Genomic DNA, 24,241 nt, shown 5'->3' with positions numbered 1-24,241 from the left:
GGAGCAACACGAAATTTCCCCTTGGACCCCAAATCAACTCGAGATGAGAGCTTAGTCCCTGGCTTCTACTCAAGAGGAATACCACCTTTCCACAAGCACCTCAAGAGGAGGCTTCTCTCAGCTACAGGTATGTGAGAGGGACCCTGAGTTTGTGGCCTCAAATGGAATGGACACCGAGATGCTCTGACTCGAAGTAAGGCCGGATATCCCTGCAGTGAATTGAATTCAGGCTCGTCTTGCATGTCCCAAGATGAAGGGATGTCTGAATCCCCTTTGGAGACGACAGAGAAAGACCTAGTCCTCTGCCTCATCGCGACCCGAGGCCTCACATCCTTTGAAAATTCGAGAGGTATGCGTTGATCAATGCTTCCAAAGGAGACGATGCCTGACTCCTCTTGAAAATGGATAGGAGTCCCAGGATCCCTGTGGCACGTGGAAAGGGACCCTGGGTCTCCCGCCTCACGTGGAGACGCCTCCCAATTGCCATGCCAAGACTCGAGGAGAATCCCGAAGTGTCCCTCGCACCTAGGCAGGAGTCCTGATGTTGCTGAACAAACACGTGTCTGGAAGGGCCCTCCGCGTCGTAACTCGAGAATATACCCCAGGTTCCGGCCGCAACTCGAGAAAAACCATGAGACTTCCCCCTCGACGCGAGATGAGGCCCAATTCCCCTACACTGCGTGCAGAGCCATTCCATGTTCCACATCATACGTGAAAGGAGCCTTGATTTCCTTGATGGAACTGCAGAGAAAACCCAAGATCACTGTCTCAAGTCTAGAGGGATCCTGAGGTCACTGGAGCAACACGAAAGGGCTGCGTGGTTCCCAAATCAACTCGAGATGAGAGCTTCGTCCCTGGCTTCGACTCAAGAGGTATACCAAGTTTCCACAAGCACTTCAAGAGGAGCCTTCTCTCAGCTACAGTTATGTGAGAGGGACCCTGAGTTTTTGGCCTCAAGTGGAATGGACACCGAGATGCTCTGACTCGAAGTAAGGCCAGATATCCCTGCAGTGAATTGAAAGCAGACTTGTCTTGCATCTCCCAAGACGAATGGATGTCTGAATCCCCTGTGGAGACCACAGAGAAAGACCTAGTTTTCCACCTCATCGCGACTGGTGGCCTCATATCCCTTGAAAACTCGAGAGGTCCGCGGAGATCAATACTTCCAAAGGAGACGATGCCTGACTCCTCTTGAAAATGGATAGGATTCCCAGGTTCCCTGTGGCACGTGGAATGGGACACTGGGTCTCCCGCCTCACGTGGAGACGCGTCCCAATTGCCATGCCAAGACTCGAGGAGAATCCCGAGGTGTCCCTCCCACCTAGGCAGGAGTCCTGTCGTCGCTGAACAAACACGTGTCTGGAAGGGCCCTCCCCGTCGTAACTCGAGAATATACCCCAGGTTCCGTCCGCAACTCGAGAAAAACCATGAGATTTCCCCCTCGCCGCGAGTTGAGGCCCGATTCCCCTGGACTGCGTGCAGAGCAATTCCGTGTTCCACATCAAACGTGAAAGGAGCCTTGATTTCCTGATGGCACTCCAGAGAAAACCCAAGATCACTGTCTCAAGTCTAGAGGGATGCTGAGGTCACTGGAGCAACACGAAATTTCCCCTTGGTCCCCAAATCAACTCGAGATGAGAGCTTAGTCCCTGGCTTCGACTCAAGAGGAATACCAACTTTTCACAAGCACCTCAAGAGGAGGCTTCTCTCAGCTACAGGTATGTGAGAGGGACCCTGAGTTTGTGGCCTCAAGTGGAATGGACATCGAGATGCTCTGACTCGAAGTAAGGCCGGATATCCCTGCAGTGAATTGAATGCAGGCTTGTCTTGCATCTCCAAAGACGAAGGGATGTCTGAATCCCCTGTGGAGACCACAGAGAAAGACCTAATCCTCCGCCTCATCAAGACCGGAGGCCTCACATCCTTTGAAAACTCGAGAGGTCTGCGGAGATCAATGCTTCCAAAGGAGACGATGCCTGACTCTTCTTGAAAATGGATAGGAGTCCCACGATCCCTGTGGCACGTTGAAAGGGAGCCTGGGTCTCCCGGCTCCCGTGGATACGCGTCCCAATTGCCATGCCAAGACTCGAGGAGAATCCCGAGGTGTCCCTCGCACCTAGGCAGGAGTCCTGACGTCGCTGAACAAACACGTGTCTGGAAGGGCCCTCCCCGTCGTAACTCGAGAATATACCCCAGGTTCCGGCCGCAACTCGAGAAAAACCATGAGACTTCCCCCTCGCCGCGAGATGAGGCCCGATTCCCCTGCACTGCGTGTAGAGCAATTCCGTGTTCCACATCAAACGTGAAAGGAGCCTTGATTTCCTTGATGGCACTCCAGAGAAAACCCAAGATCACTGTCTCAAGTCTAGAGCGATCCTGAGGTCACTGGAGCAACACGAAAGGGCTCCGTGGACCCCAAATCAACTCTACATGAGAGCTTAGTCCCTGGCTTCGACTCAAGAGGAATACCAACTTTCCACAAGCACCTCAAGAGGAGGCTTCTCTCAGCTACAGGTATGTGAGAGGGACCCTGAGTTTGTGGCCTCAAGTGGAATGGACACCGAGATGCTCTGACTCGAAGTAAGGCCGGATATCCCTGCAGTGAATTGAAAGCAGGCTCGTCTTGCATCTCCCAAGGCGACGGGATGTCTGAATCCCCTGTGGAGACCACAGAGAAAGTCCTAGTCCTCGGCCTCATCGCGACCGGAGGCCTCACATCCTTTGAAAACTCAAGAGGTCCGCGGAGATCAATGCTTCCAAAGGAGACGATGCCTGACTCCTCTTGAAAATGGATAGGAGTCCCAGGATCCCTGTGGCACGTGGAAAGGGACCCTGTGTCTCCGGCCTCACGTGGAGACGCGTCCCAATTGCCATGGCAAGACTCGAGGAGAATCCCGAGGTGTCCCTCGCCCCTAGGCAGGAGTCCTGACGTCGCTGAACAAACACGTGTCTGGAAGGGCCCTCCCCGTCGTAACTCGAGAATATACCCCAGGTTCCGTCCGCAACTGGAGAAAAACCATGAGATTTCCCACTCGCCGCGAGTTGCAGCCCGATTCCCCTGCACTGCATGCATAGCAATTCCGTGTTCCACATCAAACGTGAAAGGAGCCTTGATTTCCTTGATGGCACTCCAGAGAAAACCCAAGATCCCTGTCTCAAGTCTAGAGGGATGCTGAGGTCACTGGAGGAACACGAAATTTCCCCTTGGACCCCAAATCAACTCGAGATGAGAGCTTAGTCCCTGGCTTCGACTCAAGAGGAATACCAACTTTCCATAAGCACCTCAAGAGGAGGCTTCTCTCAGCTACAGGTAAGTGACAGGGACCCTGAGTTTGTGGCATCAAGTGGAATGGACACCGAGATGCTCTGACTCGAAGTAAGGCCGGATATCCCTGCACTGAATTGAATGCAGGCTCGTCTTGCATCTCCCAAGACGAAGGGATGTCTGAATCCCCTGTGGAGACCTCAGAGAAAGACCGACTTCTCCACCTCATCGCGACCAGAAGCCTCACATCCTCTGAAAACTCGAGAGGTCCGCGGAGATCAATGCTTCCAAAGGAGACGATGCCTGACTCCTCTTGAAAATCGATAGGAGTCCCAGGATCCCTGTGGCACGTGGAAAGGGACCCTGGGTCTCCCGCCTCACGTGGAGACGCGTCCAAATTACCATGCCAAGACTCGAGGAGAATCCCGAGGTGTCCCTCGCACCTAGGCAAGAGTCCTGATGTCGCTGAACAAACACGTGTCTGGAAGGGCCCTCCCCGTCGTAACTCGAGAATATACCCCAGGTTCCGGCCGCAACTCGAGAAAAACCATGAGATTTCCCCCTCGCCACGAGTTGAGGCCCGATTCCCCTGCACTGAATGCAGAGCAATTCCGTGTTCCACATCAAACGTGAAAGGAGCCTTGATTTCCTTGATGGCACTCCAGAGAAAACCCAAGATCACTGTCTCAAGTCTAGAGGGATCCTGAAGTCACTGGACCAACAGGAAAGGGCTTCGTGGACCACAAATCAACTCGAGATGAGAGCTTAGACCATGGCTTAGACTCAACAGGAATACCAACTTTCCACAAGGACCTCAAGAGGAGGTTTCTCTCAGCTACAGGTATATTTGAGGGACCCTGATTTTGTGGCCTCAAGTGGAATGGACACCGAGATGCTCTGACTCGAAGTGAGGCCGGATATCCCTGCAGTGAATTGAATGCAGGCTCGTCTTGCATCTCCCAAGACGAAGGGATGTCTGAATCCCCTTTGGAGACCACAGAGAAAGACCTAATTCTCCGCCTCATAGCGACCGGGGGCCTCACATCCTTTGAAAATTCGAGAGGTCCGCGGAGATCAATGCTTCCAAAGGAGTCGATGCCTGACTCCTCTTGAAAATGGATAGGAGTCCCAGGATCCCTGTGGCACGTGGAAAGGGACCCTGGGTCTCCCGCCTCACGTGGAGACGCGTCCCAATTGCCATGCCAAGACTCGAGGAGAATCCCGCGGTGTCCCTCGCCCCTAGGCAGGAGTCCTGACGTCGCTGAACAAACACGTGTCTGGAAGGGCCCTCCCCGTCGTAACTCGAGAATATACCCCAGGTTCCGGCCGCAACTCGAGAAAAACCATGAGATTTCCCCCTCGCCGCGAGTTGAGGCCCGATTCCCCTGCACTGCACGCAGAGCAATTCCGTGTTCCACATCAAACGTGAAAGGAGCCTTGATTTCCTTGATGGCACTCCAGAGAAAACCCAAGATCACTGTCTCAAGTCTAGAGGGATCCTGACGTCACTGGAGCAACACGAAATTTCCCCTTGGACCCCAAATCAACTCGAGATGAGAGCTTAGTCCCTGGCTTCGACTCAAGAGGAATACCACCTTTCCACAAGCACCTCAAGAGGAGGCTTCTCTCAGCTACAGGTATGTGAGAGGGACCCTGAGTTTGTGGCCTCAAATGGAATGGACACCGAGATGCTCTGACTCGAAGTAAGGCCGGATATCCCTGCAGTGAATTGAATTCAGGCTCGTCTTGCATCTCCCAAGATGAAGGGATGTCTGAATCCCCTGTGGAGACGACAGAGAAAGACCTAGTCCTCTGCCTCATCGCGACCCGAGGCCTCACATCCTTTGAAAATTCGAGAGGTATGCGTTGATCAATGCTTCCAAAGGAGACGATGCCTGACTCCTCTTGAAAATGGATAGGAGTCCCAGGATCCCTGTGGCACGTGGAAAGGGACTCTGGGTCTCCCGCCTCACGTGGAGACGCCTCCCAATTGCCATGCCAAGACTCGAGGAGAATCCCGAGGTGTCCCTCGCACCTAGGCAGGAGTCCTGACGTTGCTGAACAAACACGTGTCTGGAAGGGCCCTCCGCGTCGTAACTCGAGAATATACCCCAGGTTCCGGCCGCAACTCGAGAAAAACCATGAGACTTCCCCCTCGACGCGAGATGAGGCCCAATTCCCCTACACTGCGTGCAGAGCCATTCCATGTTCCACATCATACGTGAAAGGAGCCTTGATTTCCTTGATGGAACTCCAGAGAAAACCCAAGATCACTGTCTCAAGTCTAGAGGGATCCTGAGGTCACTGGAGCAACACGAAAGGGCTGCGTGGTTCCAAAATCAACTCGAGGTGAGAGCTTCGTCCCTGGCTTCGACTCAAGTGGTATACCAAGTTTCCACAAGCACTTCAAGAGGAGCCTTCTCTCAGCTACAGTTATGTGAGAGGGACCCTGAGTTTTTGGCCTCAAGTGGAATGGACACCGAGATGCTCTGACTCGAAGTAAGGCCAGATATCCCTGCAGTGACTTGAATGCAGACTTGTCTTGCATCTCCCAAGACGAATGGATGTCTGAATCCCCTGTGGAGACCACAGAGAAAGACCTAGTTTTCCACCTCATCGCGACTGGTGGCCTCATATCCCTTGAAAACTCGAGAGGTCCGCGGAGATCAATACTTCCAAAGGAGACGATGCCTGACTCCTCTTGAAAATGGATAGGAGTCCCAGGTTCCCTGTGGCACGTGGAATGGGACACTGGGTCTCCCGCCTCACGTGGAGACGCGTCCCAATTGCCATTCCAAGACTCGAGGAGAATCCCGAGGTGTCCCTCCCACCTAGGCAGGAGTCCTGTCGTCGCTGAACAAACACGTGTCTGGAAGGGCCCTCCCCGTCGTAACTCGAGAATATACCCCAGGTTCCGGCCGCAACTCGAGAAAAACCATGAGACTTCCCCCTCGCCGCGAGATGAGGCCCGATTCCCCTGCACTGCGTGTAGAGCAATTCCGTGTTCCACATCAAACTTGAAAGGAGCCTTGATTTCCTTGATGGCACTCCAGAGAAAACCCAAGATCAGTGTCTCAAGTCTAGAGCGATCCTGAGGTCACTGGAGCAACACGAAAGGGCTCCGTGGACCCCAAATCAACTCTAGATGAGAGCTTAGTCCCTGGCTTCGACTCAAGAGGAATACCAACTTTCCACAAGCACCTCAACAGGAGGCTTCTCTCAGCTACAGGTATGTGAGTGGGACCCTGATTTTGTGGCCTCAAGTGGAATGGACACCGAAATGCTCTGACTCGAAGTAAGGCCGGATATCCCTGCAGTGAATTGAAAGCAGGCTCGTCTTGCATCTCCCAAGGCGACGGGATGTCTGAATCCCCTGTGGAGACCACAGAGAAAGTCCTAGTCCTCGGCCTCATCGCGACCGGAGGCCTCACATCCTTTGAAAACTCAAGAGGTCCGCGGAGATCAATGCTTCCAAAGGAGACGATGCCTGACTCCTCTTGAAAATGGATAGGAGTCCCAGGATCCCTGTGGCACGTGGAAAGGGACCCTGGGTCTCCGGCCTCACGTGGAGACGCGTCCCAATTGCCATGGCAAGACTCGAGGAGAATCCCGAGGTGTCCCTCGCCCCTAGGCAGGAGTCCTGACGTCGCTGAACAAACACGTGTCTGGAAGGGCCCTCCCCGTCGTAACTCGAGAATATACCCCAGGTTGCAGCCGCAACTGGAGAAAAACCATGAGATTTCCCCCTCGCCGCGAGTTGAGGCCCGATTCCGTTGCACTGCATGCAGAGCAATTCCGTGTTCCACATCAAACGTGAAAGGAGCCTTGATTTCCTTGATGGCACTCCAGAGAAAACCCAAGATCACTGTCTCAAGTCTAGAGGGATGCTGAGGTCACTGGAGCAACACGAAATTTCCCCTTGGACCCCAAATCAACTCGAGATGAGAGCTTAGTCCCTGGCTTCGACTCAAGAGGAATACCAACTTTCCATAAGCACCTCAAGAGGAGGCTTCTCTCAGCTACAGGTATGTGAGAGGGACCCTGAATTTGTGGCCTCAAGTGGAATGGACACCGAGATGCTCTGACTCGAAGTAAGGCCGGATATCCCTGCACTGAATTGAATGCAGGCTCGTCTTGCATCTCCCAAGACGAAGGGATGTCTGAATCCCCTGTGGAGACCTCAGAGAAAGACCGACTTCTCCACCTCATCGCGACCAGAAGCCTCACATCCTCTGAAAACTCGAGAGGTCCGCGGAGATCAATGCTTCCAAAGGAGACGATGCCTGACTCCTCTTGAAAATCGATAGGAGTCCCAGGATCCCTGTGGCACGTGGAAAGGGACCCTGGGTCTCCCGCCTCACGTGGAGACGCGTCCAAATTACCATGCCAAGACTCGAGGAGAATCCCGAGGTGTCCCTCGCACCTAGGCAAGAGTCCTGATGTCGCTGAACAAACACGTGTCTGGAAGGGCCCTCCCCGTCGTAACTCGAGAATATACCCCAGGTTCCGGCCGCAACTCGAGAAAAACCATGAGATTTCCCCCTCGCCACGAGTTGAGGCCCGATTCCCCTGCACTGAATGCAGAGCAATTCCGTGTTCCACATCAAACGTGAAAGGAGCCTTGATTTCCTTGATGGCACTCCAGAGAAAACCCAAGATCACTGTCTCAAGTCTAGAGGGATCCTGAAGTCACTGGACCAACAGGAAAGGGCTTCGTGGACCCCAAATCAACTCGAGATGAGAGCTTAGACCATGGCTTAGACTCAACAGGAATACCAACTTTCCACAAGGACCTCAAGAGGAGGTTTCTCTCAGCTACAGGTATATTTGAGGGACCCTGATTTTGTGGCCGCAAGTGGAATGGACACCGAGATGCTCTGACTCGAAGTGAGGCCGGATATCCCTGCAGTGAATTGAATGCAGGCTCGTCTTGCATCTCCGAAGACGAAGGGATGTCTGAATCCCCTTTGGAGACCACAGAGAAAGACCTAATTCTCCGCCTCATAGCGACCGGGGGCCTCACATCCTTTGAAAATTCGAGAGGTCCGTGGAGATCAATGCTTCCAAAGGAGACGATGCCTGACTCCTCTTGAAAATGGATAGGAGTCCCAGGATCCCTGTGGCACGTGGAAAGGGACCCTGGGTCTCCCGCCTCACGTGGAGACGCGTCCCAATTGCCATGCCAAGACTCGAGGAGAATCCCGCGGTGTCCCTCGCCCCTAGGCAGGAGTCCTGACGTCGCTGAACAAACACGTGTCTGGAAGGGCCCTCCCCGTCGTAACTCGAGAATATACCCCAGGTTCCGGCCGCAACTCGAGAAAAACCATGAGACTTCCCCCTCGCCGCGAGATGAGGCCCGATTCCCCTGCACTGCGTGCAGAGCAATTCCGTGTTCCACATCAAACGTGAAAAGAGCCTTGATTTCCTTGATGGCACTCCAGAGAAAACCCAAGATCACTGTCTCAAGTCTAGAGGGATACTGACGTCACTGGAGCAACACGAAAGGGCTCCGTGGACCCCAAATCAACTCGAGATGAGAGCTTAGACCCTGGCTTCGAATCAAGAGGAATACCCACTTTCCACAAGAACCTCAAGACGAGGCTTCTCTCAGCTACAGGTATGTGTGAGGGACCCTGAGTTTCTGGCCTCAAGTGGAATGGACACCGAGATGCTCTGACTCGAAGTAAGGCCGGATATCACTGCAGTGAATTGAATGCAGGCTCGTCTTGCATCTCCCAAGACGAAGGGATGTCTGAATCCCCTGTGGAGACCACAGAGAAAGACCTAGACCTCCGCCTCAACGCGACCGGAGGCCTCACATCCTTTGAAAACTAGAGAGGTCCGCGGAGATCAATGCTTCCAAAGGAGACGATGCCTGACTCCTCTTGAAAACAGATAGGAGTCCCAGGATCCCTGTGGCACGTGGAAAGGGACCCTGGGTCTCCCGCCTCACGTGGAGACGCGTCCCAATTGCCATGCCAAGACTCGAGGAGAATCCCAAGGTGTCCCTCCCACCTAGGCAGGAGTCCTGACGTCGCTGAACAAACACGTGTCTGGAAGGGCCCTCCCCGTCGTAACTCGAGAATATACCCCAGGTTCCGGCCGCAACTCGAGAAAAACCATGAGACTTCCCCCTCGCCGCGAGATGAGGCCCGATTCCCCTGCACTGCGTGCAGAGCAATTCCGTGTTCCACATCAAACGTGAAAGGAGCCTTGAGTTCCTTGATGGCACTCCAGAGAAAACCCAAGATCACTGTCTCAAGTCTAGAGGGATCCTGAGGTCACTGGAGCAACACGAAAGGGCTCCGTGGACCCCAAATCAACTCGAGATGAGAGCTTAGTCCCTGGCTTCGACTCAAGAGGAATACCAACTTTTCACAAGCAGCTCAAGAGGAGGCTTCTCTCAGCTACAGGTAAGTGAGAGAGACCCTGAATTTGTGGCCTCAAGTGGAATGGACACCGAGATGCTCTGACTCGAAGTAAGGCCGGATATCCCAGCAGTAAATTGAATGCAGGCTCGTCTTGCATCTCCCAAGACGAAGGGATGTCTGAATCCCCTGTGGAGACCACAGAGAAAGACCTAATTTTCCGCCTAATCGCGACCGGATGCCTCACATCCTTTGAAAACTCGAGAGGTCTGCGGAGATCAATGCTTCCAAAGGAGACGATGCCCGACTCTTCTTGAAAATGGATAGGAATCCCACGATCACTGTGGCACGTTGAAAGGGACACTGGGTCTCCCGGCTCCCGTGGAGACGCGTCCCAATTGCCATGCCAAGCCTCGAGGAGAATCCCGAGGTATCCCTCGCACCTAGGCAGGAGTCCGACGTCGCTGAAAAAACACGTGTCTGGAACGGCCCTCCCCGTCGTAACTCGAGAATATACCTCAGGTTCCGGCCGCAACTCGAGAAAAACCATGAGACTTCCCCCTCGCCGCGAGATGAGGCCCGATTCCCCTGCACTGCGTGTAGAGCAATTCCGTGTTCCACATCAAACGTGAAAGGAGCCTTGATATCCTTGATGGCACTCCAGAGAAAACCCAAGATCACTGTCTCAAGTCTAGAGGGATCCTAAGGTCACTGGAGCAACACGAAAGGGCTCCGTGGACCCCAAATCAACTCGAGATGAGAGCTTAGTCCCTGGCTTCGACTCAAGAGGAATACCAACTTTCCACAAGCACCTCAAGAGGAGGCTTCTCTCAGCTAAGGTAAGTGAGAGGGACCCTGAGTTTGTGGCCTCAAGTGGAATGGACACCGAGATGCTCTGACTCGAAGTAAGGCCAGATATCCCTGCAGTGAATTGAATGCAGGCTCGTCTTGCATCTCCCAAGACGAAGGGATGTCTGAATCCCCTGTGGAGACCCCAGAGAAAGACCTAGTTCTCCGCCTCATCGCGACCGGAGGCCTCACATCCTTTGAAAACTCGAGAGGTCCGCAGAGATCAATGCTTCCAAAGGAGACGATGCCTGACTCCTCTTGAAAATGGATAGGAGTCCCAGGATCCCTGTGGCACGTGCAAAGGGACCCTGGGTCTCCCGCCTCACGTGGAGACGCGTCCCAATTGCCATGCCAAGACTCGAGGAGAATCCCGAGGTGTCCCTCGCCCCTAGGCAGGAATCCTGACTTCGCTGAACAAACACGTGTCTGGAAGGGCCCTCCCCGTCGTAACTCGAGAATATACCCCAGGTTCCGTCCGCAACTCGAGAAAAACCATGAGATTTCCCCCTCGCCGCGAGTTGAGGCCCGATTCCCCTGGACTGCGTGCAGAGCAATTCCGTGTTCCACATCAAACGTGAAAGGAGCCTTGATTTCCTTGATGGCACTCCAGAGAAAACCCAAGATCACTGTCTCAAGTCTAGAGGGATGCTGAGGTCACTGGAGCAACACGAAATTTCCCCTTGGTCCCCAAATCAACTCGAGATGAGAGCTTAGTCCCTGGCTTCGACTCAAGAGGAATACCAACTTTCCATAAGCACCTCAAGAGGAGGCTTCTCTCAGCTACAGGTATGTGAGAGGGACCCTGAGTTTGTGGCCTCAAGTGGAATGGACACCGAGATGCTCTGACTCGAAGTAAGGCCGGATATCCCTACAGTGAATTGAATGCAGGCTCGACTTGAATCTCCCAAGACGAAGGGATGTCTGAATCCCCTGTGGAGACCACAGAGAAAGACCTATTCCTCCGCCTCAACGCGACCGGAGGCCTCACATCCTTTGAAAACTCGAGAGGTCCGCGGAGATCAATGCTTCAAACGGAGAAGATGCCTGACTCCTCTTGAAAACGGATAGGTGTCCCAGGATCCCTGTGGCACGTGGAAAGGGACCCTGTGTCTCCCGCCTCACGTGGAGACGCGTCCAAATTACCATGCCAAGACTCGAGGAGAATCCCGAGGTGTCCCTCGCACCTAATCAGGAGTCCTGATGTCGCTGAACAAACACGTGTCTGGAAGGGCCCTCCCCGTCGTAACTCGAGAATATATCCCAGGTTCCGGCCGCAACTCGAGAAAAACCATGAGATTTCCCCCTCGCCGCGAGTTGAGGCCCGATTCCCCTGCACTGAATGCAGAGCAATTCCGTGTTCCACATCAAACGTGAAAGGAGCCTTGATTTCCTTGATGGCACTCCAGAGAAAACCCAAGATCACTGTCTCACGTCTAGAGGGATCCTGAAGTCACTGGACCAACAGGAAAGGGCTTCGTGGACACCAAATCAACTCGAGATGTGATTTAGACCCTGACTTAGACTCAAGAGGAATACCAACTTTCCACAAGCACCTCAAGAGGAGGTTTCTCTCAGCTACAGGTATATTTGAGGGACCCTGAGTTTGTGGCCTCAAGTGGAATGGACACCGAGATGCTCTGACTCGAAGTAAGGCCGGATATCCCTGCAGTGAATTGAATGCAGGCTCGTCTTGCATCTCCCAAGACGAAGGGATGTCTGAATGCCCTGTGGAGACCACAGAGAAAGACGTAATTCTCCGCCTCATAGCGACCGGGTGCCTCACATCTTTTGAAAATTCGAGAGGTCCAAGGAGATCAATGCTTCCAAAGGAGACGATGCCTGACTCCTCTTGAAAATGGATAGGAGTCCCAGGATCCCTGTGGCACGTGGAAAGGGACCCTGGGTCTCCCGCCTCACGTGGAGACGCTTCCCCATTGCCATGCCAAGACTCGAGGAGAATCCCGAGGTGTCCCTCGCACCTAGGCAGGAGTCCTGTCGTCGCTGAACAAACACGTGTCTGGAAGCGCCCTCCCCGTCGTAACTCGAGAATATACCCCAGGTTCCGGCCGCAATTCGAGAAAAACCATGAGACTTCCCCCTCGCCGCGTGATGAGGCCCGATTCCCCTGCACTGCGTGCAGAGCAATTCCGTGTTCCACATCAAACGTGAAAAGAGCCTTGATTTCCTTGATGGCACTCCAGAGAAAACCCAAGATCACTGTCTCAAGTCTAGAGGGATCCTGAGGTCACTGGAGCAACACGAAAGGGCTCCGTGGACTCCAAATCAACTCGAGATGAGAGCTTAGTCCCTGGCTTCGACTCAAGAGGAATACCAACTTTCCACAAGCACCTCAAGAGGAGGCTTCTCTCAGCTACAGGTATGTGAGAGGGACCCTGAATTTGTGGCCTCAAGTGGAATGGACACCGAGATGCTCTGACTCGAAGTAAGGCCGGATATCCCTGCAGTGAATTGAATGCAGGCTCGTCTTGCATCTCCCAAGACGAAGGGTTGTCTGAATCCCCTGTGGAGACCACAGAGAAAGACCTATTCCTCCGCCTCAACGCGACCGGAGGCCTCACATCCTTTGAAAACTCGAGAGGTCCACGGAGATCAATGCTTCCAAAGGAGACGATGCCTGACTCCTCTTGAAAATGGATAGGAGTCCCAGGATCCGTGTGGCACGTGGAAAGGGACACTGGGTCTCCCGCCTCACGTGGAGACGCGTCCCAATTGCCATGCCAAGACTCGAGGAGAATCCCGAGGTGTCCCTCGCACCTAGGCAGGAGTCCTGACGTCGCTGAACAAACACGTGTCTGGAAGGGCCCTCCCCGTCGTAACTCGAGAATATACCCCAGGTTCCGACCGCAACTCGAGAAAAACCATGAGATTTCCCCCTCACCGCGAGTTGAGGCCCGATTCCCCTGCACTGAATGCAGAGCAATTCCGTGTTCCACATCAAACGTGAAAGGAGACTTGATTTCCTTGATGGCACTCCAGAGAAAACCCAAGATCACTGTCTCAAGTCTAGAGGGATCCTGAGGTCACTGGACCAATAGGAAAGGGCTTCGTGGACCCCAAATCAACTCGAGATGAGAGCTTAGACCCTGGTTTAGACTCAAGAGGAATACCAACTTTCCACAAGGACCTCAAGAGGAGGCTTCTCTCAGCTACAGGTATATTTGAGGGACCCTGAGGTTGTGGCCTCAAGTGGAATGGACACCGAGATGCTCTGACTCGAAGTAAGGCCGGATATCCCTGCAGTGAATTGAATGCAGGCTCGTCTTGCATCTCCCAAGACGAAGGGATGTCTGAATCCCCTGTGGAGACCACAGAGAAAGACCTAGTCCTCCGCCTCAACGCGACCGGAAGCCTCACATCCTTTGAAAACTAGAGAGGTCTGCGGAGATCAATGCTTCCAAAGGAGACGATGCCTGACTCCTCTTGAAAACGGATAGGAGTCCCAGGATCCCTGTGGCACGTGGAAAGGGACCCTGGGTCTCCCGCCTCACGTGGAGACGCGTCCCAATTGCCATGCCAAGACTCGAGGAGAATCCCAAGGTGTCCCTCCCACCTAGGCAGGAGTCCTGACGTCGCTGAACAAACACGTGTCTGTAAGGGCCCTCCCCGTCGTAACTCGAGAATATACCCCAGGTTCCGGCCGCAACTCGAGAAAAACCATGAGCTTTCCCCCTCGCCGCGAGATGAGGCCCGATTCCCCTGCACTGCGTGCAGAGCAATTCCGTGTTCCACATCAAACGTGAAAGGAGGCTTGATTTCCTTGATGGCACTCCAGAGAAAACCCAAGATCACTGTCTCAAGTCTAGAGGGATCCTGAGGTCACTGGAGCAACACGAAAGGGCTCCGTGGACCCCAAATCAACTCGAGATGAGAGCTTAGTCCCTGGCTTCGACTCAAGAGGAATACCAACTTTCCACAAGCACCTCAAGAGGAGGCTTCTCTCAGCTACAGGTATGTGAGAGGGACCCTGAATTTGTGGCCTCAAGTGGAATGGACACCGAGATGCTCTGACTCGAAGTAAGGCCGGATATCCCTGCAGTGAATTGAATGCAGGCTCGTCTTGCATCTCCCAAGATGAAGGGTTGTCTGAATCCCCTGTGGAGACCACAGAGAAAGACCTATTCCTCCGCCTCAACGCGACCGGAGGCCTCACATCCTTTGAAAACTCGAGAGGTCCACGGAGATCAATGCTTCCAAAGGAGACGATGCCTGACTCCTCTTGAAAATGGATAGGAGTCCCAGGATCCCTGTGGCACGTGGAAAGGGACCCTGGGTCTCCCGCCTCACGTGGAGACGCTTCCCCATTGCCATGCCAAGACTCGAGGAGAATCCGGAGGTGTCCCTCGCACCTAGGCAGGAGTCCTGTCGTCGCTGAACAAACACGTGTCTGGAAGGGCCCTCCCCGTCGTAACTCGAGAATATACCCCAGGTTCCGGCCGCAATTCGAGAAAAACCATGAGACTTCCCCCTCGCCGCGTGATGAGGCCCGATTCCCCTGCACTGCGTGCAGAGCAATTCCGTGTTCCACATCAAACGTGAAAAGAGCCTTGATTTCCTTGATGGCACTCCAGAGAAAACCCAAGATCACTGTCTCAAGTCTAGCGGGATCCTGACGTCACTGGAGCAACACGAAAGGGTCCCGTGGACCCCAAATCAACTCGAGATGAGAGCTTAGACCCTGGCTTCGAATCAAGAGGAATACCCACTTTTCACAAGTACCTCAAGACGAGGCTTCTCTCAGCTACAGGTATGTGTGAGGGACCCTGAGTTTCTGGCCTCAAGTGGAATGGACACCGAGATGCTCTGACTCGAAGTAAGGCCGGATATCCCTGCAGTGAATTGAATGCAGGCTCGTCTTGCATCTCCCAAGACGAAGGGATGTCTGAATCCCCTGTGGAGACCACAGAGAAAGACCTAGTCCTCCGCCTCAACGCGACCGGAGGCCTCACATCCTTTGAAAACTAGAGAGGTCTGCGGAGATCAATGCTTCCAAAGGAGACGATGCCTGACTCCTCTTGAAAACGGATAGGAGTCCCAGGATCCCTGTGGCACGTGGAAAGGGACCCTGGGTCTCCCGCCTCACGTGGAGACGCGTCCCAATTGCCATGCCAAGACTCGAGGAGAATCCCAAGGTGTCCCTCCCACCTAGGCAGGAGTCCTGACGTCGCTGAACAAACACGTGTCTGGAAGGGCCCTCCCCGTCGTAACTCGAGAATATACCCCAGGTTCCGGCCGCAACTCGAGAAAAACCATGAGCCTTCCACCTCGCCGCGAGATGAGGCCCGATTCCCCTGCACTGCGTGCAGAGCAATTCCGTGTTCCACATCAAACGTGAAAGGAGGCTTGATTTCCTTGATGGCACTCCAGAGAAAACCCAAGATCACTGTCTCAAGTCTAGAGGGATCCTGAGGTCACTGGAGCAACACGAAAGGGCTCCGTGGACCCCAAATCAACTCGAGATGAGAGCTTAGTCCCTGGCTTCGACTCAAGAGGAATACCAACTTTCCACAAGCACCTCAAGAGGAGGCTTCTCTCAGCTACAGGTATGTGAGAGGGACCCTGAATTTGTGGCCTCAAGTGGAATGGACACCGAGATGCTCTGACTCGAAGTAAGGCCGGATATCCCTGCAGTGAATTGAATGCAGGCTCGTCTTGCATCTCCCAAGACGAAGGGTTGTCTGAATCCCCTGTGGAGACCACAGAGAAAGACCTATTCCTCCGCCTCAACGCGACCGGAGGCCTCACATCCTTTGAAAACTCGAGAGGTCCACGGAGATCAATGCTTCCAAAGGAGACGATGCCTGACTCCTCTTGAAAATGGATAGGAGTCCCAGGATCCGTGTGGCACGTGGAAAGGGACACTGGGTCTCCCGCCTCACGTGGAGACGCGTCCCAATTGCCATGCCAAGACTCGAGGAGAATCCCGAGGTGTCCCTCGCACCTAGGCAGGAGTCCTGACGTCGCTGAACAAACACGTGTCTGGAAGGGCCCTCCCCGTCGTAACTCGAGAATATACCCCAGGTTCCGACCGCAACTCGAGAAAAACCATGAGATTTCCCCCTCGCCGCGAGTTGAGGCCCGATTCCCCTGCACTGAATGCAGAGCAATTCCGTGTTCCACATCAAACGTGAAAGGAGACTTGATTTCCTTGATGGCACTCCAGAGAAAACCCAAGATCACTGTCTCAAGTCTAGAGGGATCCTGAGGTCACTGGACCAATAGGAAAGGGCTTCGTGGACCCCAAATCAACTCGAGATGAGAGCTTAGACCCTGGTTTAGACTCAAGAGGAATACCAACTTTCCACAAGGACCTCAAGAGGAGGCTTCTCTCAGCTACAGGTATATTTGAGGGACCCTGAGGTTGTGGCCTCAAGTGGAATGGACACCGAGATGCTCTGACTCAAAATAAGGCCGGTTATCCCTGCAGTGAATTGAATCCAGGCTCGTCTTGCATCTCCCAAGACGAAGGGATGTCTGAATCCCCTGTGGAGACCACAGAGAAAGACCTAGTTCTCCGCCTCATGGCGACCGGAGGCCTCACATCCTTTGAAAACTCGAGAGGTCTGCGGAGATCAATGCTTCCAAAGGAGACGATGCCTGACTCTTCTTGAAAATGGATAGGAGTCCCACGATCATTGTGGCACGTTGAAAGGGACCCTGAGTCTCCCGGGTCCCGTGGAGACGCGTCCCAATTGCCATGCAAAGACTCGAGGAGAATCCCGAGGTATCCCTCGCACCTAGGCAGGAGTCCGACGTCGCTGAACAAACACGTGTCTGGAAGGGCCCTCCCCGTCGTAACTCGAGAATATACCCCAGGTTCCGGCCGCAACTCGAGAAAAACCATGAGCTTTCCCCCTCGCCGCGAGATGAGGCCCGATTCCCCTGCACTGCGTGCAGAGCAATTCCGTGTTCCACATCAAACGTGAAAGGAGGCTTGATTTCCTTGATGGCACTCCAGAGAAAACCCAAGATCACTGTCTCAAGTCTAGAGGGATCCTGAGGTCACTGGAGCAACACGAAAGGGCTCCGTGGACCCCAAATCAACTCGAGATGAGAGCTTAGTCCCTGGCTTCGACTCAAGAGGAATACCAACTTTCCACAAGCACCTCAAGAGGAGGCTTCTCTCAGCTACAGGTATGTGAGAGGGACCCTGAATTTGTGGCCTCAAGTGGAATGGACACCGAGATGCTCTGACTCGAAGTAAGGCCGGATATCCCTGCAGTGAATTGAATGCAGGCTCGTCTTGCATCTCCCAAGACGAAGGGTTGTCTGAATCCCCTGTGGAGACCACAGAGAAAGACCTATTCCTCCGCCTCAACGCGACCGGAGGCCTCACATCCTTTGAAAACTCGAGAGGTCCACGGAGATCAATGCTTCCAAAGGAGACGATGCCTGACTCCTCTTGAAAATGGATAGGAGTCCCAGGATCCGTGTGGCACGTGGAAAGGGACACTGGGTCTCCCGCCTCACGTGGAGACGCGTCCCAATTGCCATGCCAAGACTCGAGGAGAATCCCGAGGTGTCCCTCGCACCTAGGCAGGAGTCCTGACGTCGCTGAACAAACACGTGTCTGGAAGGGCCCTCCCCGTCGTAACTCGAGAATATACCCCAGGTTCCGACCGCAACTCGAGAAAAACCATGAGATTTCCCCCTCGCCGCGAGTTGAGGCCCGATTCCCCTGCACTGAATGCAGAGCAATTCCGTGTTCCACATCAAACGTGAAAGGAGCCTTGATTTCCTTGATGGCACTCCAGAGAAAACCCAAAATCACTGTCTCAAGTCTAGATGGATCCTGAGGTCACTGGACCAACAGGAAAGGGCTTCGTGGACCCCAAAACAACTCGAGATGAGAGCTTAGACCCTGGCTTAGACTCAAGAGGAATACCAACTTTCCACAAGGACCTCAAGAAGAGGCTTCTCTCAGCTACAGGTATATTTGAGGGACCCTGAGTTTGTGGCCTCAAGTGGAATGGACACCGAGATGCTCTGACTCGAAATAAGGCCGGATATCCCTGCAGTGAATTGAATGCAGGCTCGTCTTGCATCTCCCAAGACGAAGGGATGTCTGAATCCCCTGTGGAGACCACAGAGAAAGACCTAATTCTCCGCCTCAACGCGACCGGAGGCCTCACATCCTTTGAAAACTCGAGAGGTCCACGGAAATCAATGCTTCCAAATGAGATGATGCCTGACGCCTCTTGAAAATGGATAGGAGTCCCAGGATCCCTGTGGCACGTGGAAAGGGACCCTGGGTCTCCCGGCTCCCGTGGAGACGCGTCCCAATTGCCATGCCAAGACTCGAGGAGAATCCCGAGGTGTCCCTCGCCCCTAGGCAGGAGTCCTGACGTCGCTGAACAAACACGTGTCTGGAAGGGCCCTCCCCGTTGTAACTCGAGAATATACCCCAGGTTCCGGCCGCAACTCGAGAAAAACCATGAGATTTCCCCCTCGCCGTGAGTTGAGGCCCGATTCCCCTGCACTGCATGCAGAGCAATTCCGTGTTCCACATCAAACGTGAAAGGAGCCTTGATTTCCTTGATGGCACTCCAGTGAAAACCCAAGATCACTGTCTCAAGTCTAGATGGATACTGAGGTCACTGGAGCAACAGGAAATTTCCCCTTGGACCCCAAATCAACTCGAGATGAGAGCTTAGTCCCTGGCTTCGACTCAAGAGGAATACCAACTTTCCACAAGCACCTCAAGAGGAGGTTTCTCTCAGCTACAGGTATGTGAGAGGGACCCTGAGTTTGTGGCCTCAAGTGGAATGGACACCGAGATGCTCTGACTCGAAGTAAGGCCGGATATCCCTGCAGTGAATTGAATGAAGGCTCGTCTTGCATCTCCCAAGACGAAGGGATGTCTGAATCCACTGTGGAGGCCACAGAGAAAGACCTAGTCCTCCGACTCATCAAGACCGGAGGCCTCACATCCTTTGAAAACTCGAGAGGTCTGCGGAGATCAATGCTTCCAAAGGAGACGATGCCTGACTCCTCTTGAAAATGGATAGGAGTCCCAGGATCCCTGTGGCACGTGGAAAGGGACCCTGGGACTCCCACCTCACGTGGAGACGCGTCCCAATTACCATGCCAAGACTCGAGGAGAATCCCGAGGTGTCCCTCGCACCTAGGCAGGAGTCCTGACGTCGCTGAACAAACACGTGTCTGGAAGGCCCCTCCCCTTCGTAACTCGAGAATATACCCCAGGTTGCGGCCGCAACTCGAGAAAAACCATGAGACTTCCCCCTCGCCGCGAGATGAGGCCCTATTCCCCTGCACTGCGTGCAGAGAATTGCATGTTCCACATCAAACGTGAAAGGAGCCTTGATTTCCTTGATGGCACTGCAGAGAAAACCCAAGATCACTGTCTCAAGTCTAGAGGGATCCTGAGGTCACTGGAGCAACACGAAAAGATTCCGTGGACCCCAAATCAACTCGAGATGAGAGCTTAGTCCCTGGCTTCGACTCAAGAGGAATACCAACTTTCCACAAGCACCTCAAGAGGAGGCTTCTCTCAGCTACAGGTATGTGAGAGGGACCCTGAGTTGCTGGCCTCAAGTGGAATGGACACCGAGATGGTCTGACTCGAAGTACGGCCGGATATCCCTGCAGGAATTGAATGCAGGCTCGTCTTGCATCTCCCAAGACGAAGAGATGTCTGAATCCCCTGTGGAGACCACAGAGAAAGACCTAGTCCTCCGCCTCATCAAGACCGGAGGCCTCACATCCTTTGAAAACTCGAGAGGTCCGTGGAGATCAATGCTTCCAATGGAGACGATGCCTGACTCCTCTTGAAAATGGATAGGAGTCCCAGGATCCCTGTGGCACGTGGAAAGGGACCCTGGGTCTCCCGCCTCACGTGGAGACGCGTCCCCATTGCCATGCCAAGACTCGAGGAGAATCCGGAGGTGTCCCTCGGACCTAGGCAGGAGTCCTGACGTCGCTGAACAAACACGTGTCTTGAAGGGCCCTCCCCTTCGTAACTCGAGAATATACCCAAGGTTGCGGCCGCAACTCGAGAAAAACCATGAGACTTCCCCCTCGCCGCGCGATGAGGCCCGATTCCCCTGCACTGCGTGCAGAGCAATTCCGTGTTCCACATCAAAGGGGAAAGGAGCCTTGATTTCCTTGATGGCACTCCAGAGAAAACCCAAGATCACTGTCTCAAGTCTAGAGGGATCCTGAGGTCACTGGAGCAACACGAAACGGCTCCGTGGTCCCCACATAAACTCGAGATGAGAGCTTAGTCCCTGGCTTCGACTCAAGAGGAATACCAACTTTTCACAAGCACCTCAAGAGGAGGCTTCTCTCAGCTACAGGTATGTGAGAGGGACCCTGAGTTTGTGGCCTCAAGTGGAATGGACACCGAGATGCTCTGACTCGAAGTAAGGCCGGATATCCCAACAGTGAATTGAATGCAGGCTCGTCTTGCATCTCCCAAGACGAAGTGTTGTCTGAATCCCCTGTGGAGACCACAGAGAAAGACATACTCCTCCGCCTCATCAAGACCGGAGGCCTCACATCCTTTGAAAACTCGAGAGGTCTGCGGAGATCAATGGTCCCAAAGGAGACGATGCCTGACTCTTCTTGAAAATGGATAGGAGTCCCACGATCCCTGTGGCACCTTGAAAGGGACCCTGGGTCTCCCGGCTCCCGTGGAGACGCGTCCCAATTGCCATGCCAAGACTCGAGGAGAATCCCGAGGTGTCCCTCGCACCTAAGCAGGAGTCCGACGTCGCTGAACAAACACGTGTCTGGAAGGGCCCTCCCCGTCGTAACTCGAGAATATACCCCAGGTTCCGGTCGCAACTCGAGAAAAACCATGAGACTTCCCCCTCGCCGCGAGATGAGGCCCGATTCCCCTGCACTGCGTGCAGAGTAATTCCGTGTTCCATATCAAACGTGAAAGGAGCCTTGATTTCCTTGATGGCACTCCAGAGAAAACCCAAGATCACTGTCTCAAGTCTAGAGGGATCCTGAAGTTACTGGACCAACAGGAAAGGGCTTCATGGACCCCAAATCAACTCGAGATGAGAGCTTAGACCCTGGCTTAGACTCAAGAGGAATACCAACTTTCCACAAGCACCTCAAGAGGAGGTTTCTCTCAGCTACAGGTATATTTGAGGGACCCTGAGTTTGTGGCCTCAAGTGGAATGGACACCGAGATGCTTTGACTCGAAGTAAGGCCGGATATCCCTGCAGTGAATTGAATGCAGGCTCGTCTTGCATCTCCCAAGACGAAGGGTTGTCTGAATCCCCTGTGGAGACCACAGAGAAAGACCTATTCCTCCGCCTCAACGCGACCGGAGGCCTCACATCCTTTGAAAACCCGAGAGGTCCGCGGAGATCAATGCTTCCAAAGGAGACGATGCCTGACTCCTCTTGAAAATGGATAGGAGTCCCAGGATCCCTGTGGCACGTGGAAAGGGACCCTGGGTCTCCCGCCTCACGTGGAGACGCTTCCCCATTGCCATGCCAAGACTCCATGAGAATCCCGAGGTGTCCCTCGCACCTAGGCAGGAGTCCAGACGTCGCTGAACAAACACGTGTCTGGAAGGGCCCTCCCCGTCGTAACTCGAGAATATACCCCAGGTTCCGGCCGCAACTTGAGAAAAACCATGAGACTTCCCCCTCGCCGCGAGATGAGGCCCGATTCCCCTGCACTGAATGCAGAGCAATTCCGTGTTCCACATCAAACGTGAAAGGAGCCTTGATTTCCTTGATGGCACTCCAGAGAAAACCCAAGATCACTGTCTCAAGTCTAGAGGGATCCTGAGGTCACTGGAGCAACACGAAAGGGCTCCGTGGACCCCAAATCAACTCGAGATGAGAGCTTAGTCCCTGGCTTCGACTCAAGAGGAATACCAACTTTTCACAAGCACCTCAAGAGGAGGCTTCTCTCAGCTACAGGTAAGTGAGAAGGACCATGAGTTTGTGGCCTCAAGTGGAATGGACACCGAGATGCTCTGACTCGAAGTAAGGCCGGATATCCCTGCAGTGAATTGAATGCAGGCTCGTCTTGCATCTCCCAAGACGAAGGGATGTCTGAATCCCCTGTGGAGACCACAGAGAAAGACCTAATTCTCCGCCTCATAGCGACCGGAGGCCTCACATCCTTTGAAAACTCGAGAGGTATGCGGAGATCAATGCTTCCAAAGGAGACGATGCCTGACTCCTCTTGAAAATGGATAGGAGTCCCAGGATCCCTGTGGCACGTGGAAAGGGACCCTGGGTCTCCCGCCTCACGTGGAGACGCTTCCCCATTGCCATGCCAAGACTCGAGGAGAATCCGGAGGTGTCCCTCGCACCTAGGCAGGAGTCCTGTCGTCGCTGAACAAACACGTGTCTGGAAGGGCCCTCCCCGTCGTAACTCGAGAATATACCCCAGGTTCCGGCCGCAATTCGAGAAAAACCATGAGACTTCCCCCTCGCCGCGTGATGAGGCCCGATTCCCCTGCACTGCGTGCAGAGCAATTCCGTGTTCCACATCAAACGTGAAAGGAGCCTTGATTTCCTTGATGGCACTCCAGAGAAAACCCAAGATCACTGTCTCAAGTCTAGATGGATACTGAGGTCACTGGAGCAACAGGAAATTTCCCCTTGGACCCCAAATCAACTCGAGATGAGAGCTTCGTCCCTGGCTTCGACTCAAGAGGAATACCAACTTTCCACAAGCACCTCAAGAGGAGGTTTCTCTCAGCTACAGGTATGTGATAGGGACCCTGAGTTTGTGGCCTCAAGTGGAATGGACACCGAGATGCTCTGACTCGAAGTAAGGCCGGATATCCCTGCAGTGAATTGAATGAAGGCTCGTCTTGCATCTCCCAAGACGAAGGGATGTCTGAATCCACTGTGGAGGCCACAGAGAAAGACCTAGTCCTCCGACTCATCAAGACCGGAGGCCTCACATCCTTTGAAAACTCGAGAGGTCTGCGGAGATCAATGCTTCCAAAGGAGACGATGACTGACTCCTCTTGAAAATGGATAGGAGTCCCAGGATCCCTGTGGCACGTGGAAAGGGACCCTGGGACTCCCACCTCACGTGGAGACGCGTCCCAATTACCATGCCAAGACTCGAGGAGAATCCCGAGGTGTCCCTCGAACCTAGGCAGGAGTCCTGACGTCGCTGAACAAACACGTGTCTGGAAGGCCCCTCCCCTTCGTAACTCGAGAATATTCCCCAGGTTGCGGCCGCAACTCGAGAAAAACCATGAGACTTCCCCCTCGCCGCGAGATGAGGCCCTATTCCCCTGCACTGCGTGCAGAGAATTGCATGTTCCACATCAAACGTGAAAGGAGCCTTGATTTCCTTGATGGCACTCCAGAGAAAACCCAAGATCACTGTCTCAATTCTAGAGGGATCCTGAGGTCACTGGAGCAATACGAAAAGATTCCGTGGACCCCAAATCAACTCGAGATGAGAGCTTAGTCCCTGGCTTCGACTCAAGAGGAATACAAACTTTCCAAAAGCACCTCAAGAGGAGGCTTCTCTCAGCTACAGGTATGTGAGAGGGACCCTGAGTTTGTGGCCTCAAGTGGAATGGACACCGAGATGCTCTGACTCGAAGTAAGGCCGGATATCCCTGCAGTGAATTGAATGCAGGCTCGTCTTGCATCTCCCAAGACGAAGTGTTGTCTGAATCCCCTGTGGAGACCACAGAGAAAGACCTACTCCTCCGCCTCATCAAGACCGGAGGCCTTACATCCTTTGAAAACTCGAGAGGTCTGCGGAGATCAATGCTTC

Source organism: Dama dama, chromosome 7, assembly GCF_033118175.1.
Source record: "Dama dama isolate Ldn47 chromosome 7, ASM3311817v1, whole genome shotgun sequence".
Lineage (NCBI taxonomy): Eukaryota > Metazoa > Chordata > Mammalia > Artiodactyla > Cervidae > Dama > Dama dama.
The sequence above is the reverse complement of the archived record's forward strand: the minus strand, read 5'-3'. Positions refer to the sequence as shown.